The sequence below is a fragment of the Panthera pardus genome, unplaced genomic scaffold (genome assembly GCF_024362965.1).
Source record: "Panthera pardus isolate Hobbes unplaced genomic scaffold, ASM2436296v1 HiC_scaffold_6, whole genome shotgun sequence".
In the NCBI taxonomy this organism is placed as follows: Eukaryota; Metazoa; Chordata; class Mammalia; order Carnivora; family Felidae; genus Panthera; species Panthera pardus.
In genome coordinates this window covers 4,568,558-4,575,890 of record NW_026526991.1, presented here as the reverse complement: position 1 = coordinate 4,575,890, position 7,333 = coordinate 4,568,558, and the positions used below count along the sequence as shown (strand labels likewise).

Sequence of the window (7,333 nt, the reverse complement as noted above, 5' to 3'; positions counted from 1 at the left end):
TATGTTCTATGTATTTTGCCATCACTTTTTTTAAAAAGCGGGAGGGGGCGCCGGGGTGGCTCAGTTGGTTAAGCGTCTGACTCCGTTTTGGCTCAGGTCACCATCTCGTGGTTTGCGGGTTTGAGCCCCGCATCGTGCTCCAGAGCGGGCTTGGGATTCTTCCTCTCTCCCTCTCTCTCTGCTCCTCCCCTACTCGCACTCTGTCTCTCTAAATAAGCAAACAAACAAATTTAAAAAAAGAAAAAGTGGGGAGAACACCACTTGCTGGGCAAGACTCTTGCGAGGGTTCGATGAGGGGCGTTCTGGCCAGTGTCCTGCACACGGTGGGTTGGGCTTTGTGGGCTGTCACCTGGGCAACTGATGCTCCCGCAGCCCCACAGCTGGCTTAATGCTACTGTAACTGTTAAAATGCTTCATAATTTCTGAACAAGAGTACCTGCATTTTCATTTTGCACTGGGTCCCTCCAGTGATGGAGCTGGTTCTGGCCCTCGGCCCCTAAGAACCACAGGAGCTGGTGGTTCTTAGTAAGAAGGACACTTGGACAGACTTTGTCCCTACTTCTGTGCAGGAAGAGCTCAGTGTAGGGGACATGGATGGTGGGGGTAGAGAAGGGAATCAGGGCCACATGATGACCTCTTGGGGCGGGGGGGTTGAGAAGCAGTGGGGCCACCTGCGGAGAGGGCAGAGGGCCACCGAGAGCAGAGGTTGGGAAGGGGCTGGGTCCAGATCGTCCCAAAAAGGGGCCCTAATGATGCGCAAGTCAGTATTTCAAGTGTCCCTTGGAACCGGCCTGGGAAACTGGCCGTTGCTGGTACATTTCATCCAGGAGATAAGGTTTATTGAACACCCATGAGCCAGCAGCGCGAGGCCGTAAAGCCTCACCTGCATGATCTTCCTGTCCTCGTTCACCTCCTTGGTTTAAGGTGACAACACCAAGGCCTGGAGCCCCGGAGAGACCAGGCACGGAGGGACAGGGGCAGTAGAGGGTGCGAACTCGGTCAGTCAAGCTCCGGTTAGTGCTGGTTCCACTAGGTGGCGCTGAATGGAAATGATGATGGACCTTGGCTAGACTTGTGGGGAGGTTTCAGGCATGCTCCTAAGCGAAGCTCAGAGCACCATCTAGAAAATGCACCTGTCTTCTCCACAAAGCGGCTCTTTATGTTCTGGGGAGGCAGTGGTGTGAATGGTCAGGTTTCCAGGGTTCAAATCCAGGCTCTGCCACTTACAAAGTCCACAAATTTTCACAACTTTTGAATTAAGTTAAAAACATAATTGAGAATATACATATGTTTTTGTAATATGGGTCTACTAATGAGGAGGATGAATTTCTTTCTTGGGGGGAGGAGGGGGGATAACTTTCACTAAATTGGGGTTCAAAGTTAGCATGTTCCCTGTCATCCAATCGATTGCAAATGGTCATGGGTATAAACCATTCTTAGCTTTCTCGAACTGTAAAAAACAGGTGGCAGGCTGGATGTGGCCAGTGGTTTGCTGTCTCCTGACCTAGCGTATTAACTGTATTAACTCTGTTTCCTTGGTGCTCAGTTCTCCTTTGGCTGAATTTTGTGCCATGGTTGTTCTTTAATATTTTCGTCCGAACTCTCTCTTTCATGAACTGTTTATTCTCATGGGGCAGTGGACTGAATGTTTACATCCCCCCCCCCCAACACATAATTCATGTGCTGCAATTCTAATCCCCGACGTGATGCTGACAGGAGGTGGGGGCTTTGAGGAGTGATTAGCGCACCAGGGTAGAGCCTTCATGAATGGGATTAGTGCCCATTGAAAAAAAAAGGAAAAAAAAGGACCTCAGAGAGTTTCCTCACCTCTTCTGTCCTGTGGGGACAGGGTAAGGAGATGATGGTCTGTGAACCAGGAAGTGGGTTCCCAGCAGACACGAAACCTGCTGGTGCCTTGATCTTGGACTCCCCGGCCTCCAGAACTTTGAGAAATAAATCTGTGGCGTGTGAAAGGCAACCAGTGTCTGGGGATTTGTGATGGTGGTCTGGGCAATCCGAGACGGTCTAAGTGCTGGATCTTCAGCACCAGTGACAATGGGATATGGTCATTGATCCTCAGCAAACCCAGAGGCACGACTGAGAAACAGAAGATCTGATTTATTTTTATTTTTTTAATTTTGTTTTTAAATTTACATCCAAATTAGTTAGCATATGGTGCAACGATTTCAGTAGATTCCTTAGTGCCCCTGACCCATTTAGCCCATCCCCCCCTCCCAAGCCCCCTCCAGTAACCCTCTGTTTGTTCTCCATATTTAAGAGTCTCTGGTGTTTTGTCCCCCTCCCTGTTTTTATATTATTTTTGTTTCCCTTCCCTTATGTTCATCTGTTTTGTCTCTTAAAGTCCTCATAGGAGTGAAGTCATATTTGTCTTTCTCTAATTTCGCTTGGCATAACACCCTCTAGTTCCATCCATGTAGTTGCAAATGGCGAGATTTCATTCTTTTTGATCGCCGAGTGATACTCCATCCTGTATATATACCACATCTTCTTTATCCATTCATCCATCGATGGACATTTGGGCTCTTTCCATACTTTGGCTATTGTTGATAGAGCTGCTATGAACATGGGGGTGCATGTGTCCCTTCAAAACAGCACATCTGTATCCCTTGGATAAATACCTAGTCGTGCTATTGCTGGGTCGTAGGGTGGTTCTATTTTCAGTTTTTTGAGGAACCTCCATTCTGTTTTCCAGAGTGGCTGCACCAGCTTGCATTCCCATGAGAAACAGATGATCTTAAGACAAAACCTGATAGGGTAATTCTTTGGTTTGGATGCCTTTGGTATTTAGAATCCTGAATGATTCATCTTCTACTGTATTTGTCTATTTCTTCTGCTTTTTCATTGCGATTTGGGGGTGTGAGGGGAAATACGTATGTTCAGACTGCCATTTCAAAATTGAAACAAGTTGAACTTTATTTTATCGTAGCTTTTAAAAAATTACAAAATAATATTTTTGTGCTGCTAAAATCCAGACAATAAAAGATACAGGCTGGGACTGCCTGGGTGGCTCGGTTGGAAAAGCATCTGACTTGATTTCCGCTCAGGTCATGATCTCATGGTTCGTGACTTTGAGCTCTGTATTGGGCTCTGTGCTGACTGCGCACAGCCTGCTTGTGATTCTGTCTCCCTCCCTCCCTGCCTCTCCTCCTCTCTTTCTCTCAAAAACACATTTTTTTTTTAATTAATTTATTTATTTATTTATTTATTTATTGAGATAAAGCACACACACATGAGCAAGAAAGGGGCAGAGAGAGAGGGAGAGAGAGAATTCCAAGCAGGCTCTGCACTGAGAGTGGGGAGCCTGATGCGGGGCTTAAACTCACGAACTGGTGAGATCATGACCTGAGCCAAGATCAAGAGTCAGATGCTTAACCAACTGAGCCACCCAGGTGCCCTAACACGCATTTTCAATGTATCATTTAGCTTAGTTGATTTTCTTTTTAGCCTCTTACAAGTTATGCTTTTACAACTTGTGAGGATGGGTCTTTCTAAGCACAACAGGAAACGAGATGCTAAACTGGAAAAGGGTTATTAACAGATTGTAGCTACTTTAAAAACGAAAACCAAAAAAAAAAAAAAAAAAAGCGGGGCGCCTGGGTGGCGTAGTCGGTTAGGCGTCCGACTTCAGCCAGGTCACGATCTCGCGGTCTGTGAGTTCGAGCCCCGCGTCGGGCTCTGGGCTGATGGCTCGGAGCCTGGAGCCTGTTTCCGATTCTGTGTCTCCCTCTCTCTCTGCCCCTCCCCCGTTCATGCTCTGTCTCTCTCTGTCCCAAAAATAAATAAAAAACGTTGAAAAAAAAAATTTTAAAAACGAAAACCTGGTTATCTTGATGGCAATGGAAAGCCCTTGAAGGCTTTTTTATTTTAAATACATTTATTTATTTACTATTATTTCTTAACGTTTTATTTTTGAAAGACAGAGTGCAAGCGGGGGAGGGGCAGAGAGAGAGGGAGACACACAATCCGAAGCAGGCTCCGGATAGCTGAGCTGTCAGCACAAAGCCCTACGTGGGGCTCCAACCCACTGACCATGTGCGATCATGACCTGAGCCAAAGTTGGATGCTTCACCGACCGAACCAGCAGGTACTCCTAAATACATTTTTTAAAAAGCTTATTTATTTTGAGGTAGAGAGAGCCAGGGAGGTGCAGAGAGAGAAGAGAGAATCCCAAGCAGGCTCTGTGCTACCAGCGTAGAGCCCAATGTGGGGCTTGAACTCACGAACCAGTGAGATCATGACCTGAAGTGAAACCAAGATTTGGACGCTTAACCGACTGAGCCACCCAGGAGCCCCCAGCCCTTGAAAACTTTTTAAACTACGTTTACGTGATCTCAGTTTGTCTTTTCCCTCTGGGATCACCTAGCTCCCAGTTAATTTTTCATATTGGCCACAACTTTTTTTTTTTTTTTTTTTACTGTTTGCTCTTCCCTGTGATGTTGGTCTCCTTCCATTGGCTGTCGCCAAGCCTTCTAGTATTTTGGCTGCTGGTGATGCATCTGGAGTGGCACGTATGCTGCATAAGGCAGGAGGATGTGGGAAGCCAAGTGATGCGACTTCCTAGGTGCCATGCACCAGGAATTTAAAATCTCTTCCACCCCTGAGAGACGGAGATTTCTCTGGGGAGAAATTGTTAATGGAGAGGATCGGAGGTGCCTGTGCCCAAACAGCTAGCCCCTGAGAGACGGAGATTTCTCTGGGGAGAAATTGTAATGGAGAGGATCGGAGGCGCCTGTGCCCAAACAGCTAGAATGTATCAGAGCAGGGATGTAAAATTCTGTTTCTCTTCTTTCCGGCTACAGACAGGAAAACTGAAGGTCAGATAAGGGAAGTGACCTGCCGAAAGCCACATAAGCTAGTGGACTTTGGAGCGAGGGCTCAATCCAGGTCTGGCTCTGGTTTTAAATTTCTCACTGGGCCAAGCTGCCTCTTCCTGATAGAGTTTACAAAATACAGTTAGAGAAACCAGACCTGCGCCACGCTCAGGGGACATTTCACAAAAGGGGTGACCTTTGAGTAGGCCCCGTACTGATTATTACGTGCCGAGCACATGTCACCTAAGGACAACGCACCCGCCAAGGGAGGCACTACCGACAGCGCCAAGCGCACAGACACGTTAGCTGAGCAGGAGAGGGGACCGGACCCCGGGCCCTAATCACCCCACGGCTCTGCCTCCCACTGTCAGGCTCCACTTCGCGCCCCGACCCTTCTCAACCTCATTCCTGGGTCCTGAAGCCTGCGAGGTTCCCGGGGATGGAGGGCCGGCTCTTCTAGGATCTCCGCCGAGCGCGCGGCGGGCGGGGGGGGGGGGGGGCCTAGGGAGCGGCCGGGAAAATGTGACCCCGGAAGCAGTCGCCGCGCCGGCGGCCGCGTCTTCGGTTGCCAGAGCGCCGCCCCGGAAGTAGAGCGCGGCGCGCGGCGGGCAGGTCCGCGGGGCGGCGAGCGGCGTCCTGCTGCCGGCGCCGGAGTGGGGCTGGAGGCGGGGCCGGGGCCCGGCGCGGGGCCGCCCTGCCCGGTGAGGTCCCGCAGGTGAGGTCCCGCCGCCGAGGCCGCCGCCTCCCCGGACGAGGGTGTGGCCGCTCCTGGTGGGCGGGTGCGCATGCGCGAGCGAGCGTGGGCGCCCAGGTCTACGCGGCCGCGACCGTGTGGTTTAGATGCTGCTTGCCGGACCCGCGGCCCCCGGGAAGCCTGCGCCGATCACTGTGCCCCTGTTTTTCCTCCGAGTTCCTGTGACTTTCCTTGTGCTGCCCGCTCGTTGTAATTGCATTCTTCTTCATATGGGTTATCCCCGCATTTCATCGTTCCTGGGCGTTTCCCATTCATTTGCAGTCTGCATTGTTTCTCTCGGCATCTTTTGCAGGGCGCGGTGTACCTGTGGCGGCAGCTGTGGTCTGGAGACAGATTCGTGTCCCCCGCCCTGCTCGCCCTTCTCTGAGGGATGGGACCTAGGCACTGCCCCTCCCCGTGCCCTCATCACTCAAAGGGAGTGGGAGTGAGTGGGTAGGTAGCCATGCACCCCGTAGAGTAGCTGGGGCATTACAGGGCATTCGTTCGAGAAGTAAAAGTATCCTATTGTAAGCAGTTTACGGTTTGCAGAGAGGTTCTTTGTTCACGAAAACATTTAACGAGCACATTTCAGTGCTGGCTTGTGGCAGCGCTGAGAGGTTGGTCTTGCTCTGTGCCCAGGGGATTACCAATAGTGCTGAGTAGTTGCTGTGGAGGCTGGCACTGCCTCCCGGTGGGGTGTGGACCTGGATGGTGGCCATACAGCGGTGCGGAAAGCCCTTGTTTTTCACTATGAGCTATTGTTTCTTTAAGGGTGGCATTTTTGTTTCCTTCTCAAGGAAGACCGGCCGGAAAGGAATCGAAATGCCCTTAGAATCCTGGGCTCGTTGGGACTTTGTGGAAAGTGATACTGACCAGAGTGTTTGGGGGGGGGGGGGGTAGTGGGGATGGAGACAGAGAGGGCTCCGGTTTTTGTTGTTGTTGTTGTTATTTTTTTTTTAATGGCTGGACCCAGAAAAGTGCAGTGACTCTATGAATGCAAGTTCTTCCCTCTGTCTGCTTTTTCTCCTGAATGGCTGTCCTGGCTGTAACTGGATGTAGTCATAACTCCGGGATGTGAAAGGCCTTTTGGCAAAGTTCTGTCCTCCTGGGGTTGTGGGTCCAGCTTTTCCCCGAGATGTTCTCTCGCTCAGCAGAAATCCGCCCAACTCCAGGTCTGCTTCAGGCCCCTGGAAAAGCTGTGGAATCTGTGGGTGCTTTTACTGGTTTTCTGTCCCCTGCCGGGCTGACGGCCCCTGTGGGGCTGGGCCGTGCCTCGTTCTCTACTTGGCGCAGACAGCACTTGTTTGAGGGTGTGCGGAGGGAATTCCCGTCCTTATTTTTAGTTAACTCGTCAAATATTGATTGAGCACCTGCTGTTATTAGACAGTATTCTGGACGCAGGGGATTCACTAGGCAATAATGCGGAACAACACGTCTGCTCTCCTGGTGGGAGATGTGTGTGTCAAAGATAGGGAGCCACCAGGGAACCGCGTTCATGAGCTAGACCAGTTCTTTTTGAAGATTCTTGTAAAATGTTTCTTGGGTAAGTTTTGAGAGAGAGAGAACCAGCAGGGGAGGGGCAGCGAGAGAGGGACAGAGGCTCAGAAGCAGGCTCTGTGCTGACAGTGCGGAGAGCCTGACGCGGGGCTCAAACCCACACACCATGAGATCACGACCTGAGCTGAAGTCAGACACTCAACCGACTGAGCCATCAGGCGCCCCTAGACCAGTTCTTTTCAAACTTGGGCAGGGGTAGGAGTCTCACCCG

The 7,333-nt window shown here is 50.6% G+C and overlaps 1 protein-coding gene across 6 annotated transcripts in view; it reads left to right on the top strand.

The window, feature by feature from the left end:
* The first annotated feature begins 5,433 nt into the window (after window positions 1–5,433).
* Window positions 5,434–7,333, top strand: part of TTLL1 (TTL family tubulin polyglutamylase complex subunit L1) — a 30,991-nt gene continuing 29,091 nt past the window's right edge. For 3 of the 6 annotated variants that reach the window (XM_053895719.1, XM_053895718.1, XM_019447111.2), the window contains exon 1: window positions 5,434–5,547. The gene's annotated coding sequence lies outside the window, so the exon portion shown is untranslated. Of the gene's footprint in view, window positions 5,548–5,654; window positions 5,776–5,878; window positions 6,019–7,333 lie in introns of those variants that run through there. The other 3 variants (XM_019447114.2, XM_019447113.2, XM_019447118.2) reach the window with 3 other exon arrangements.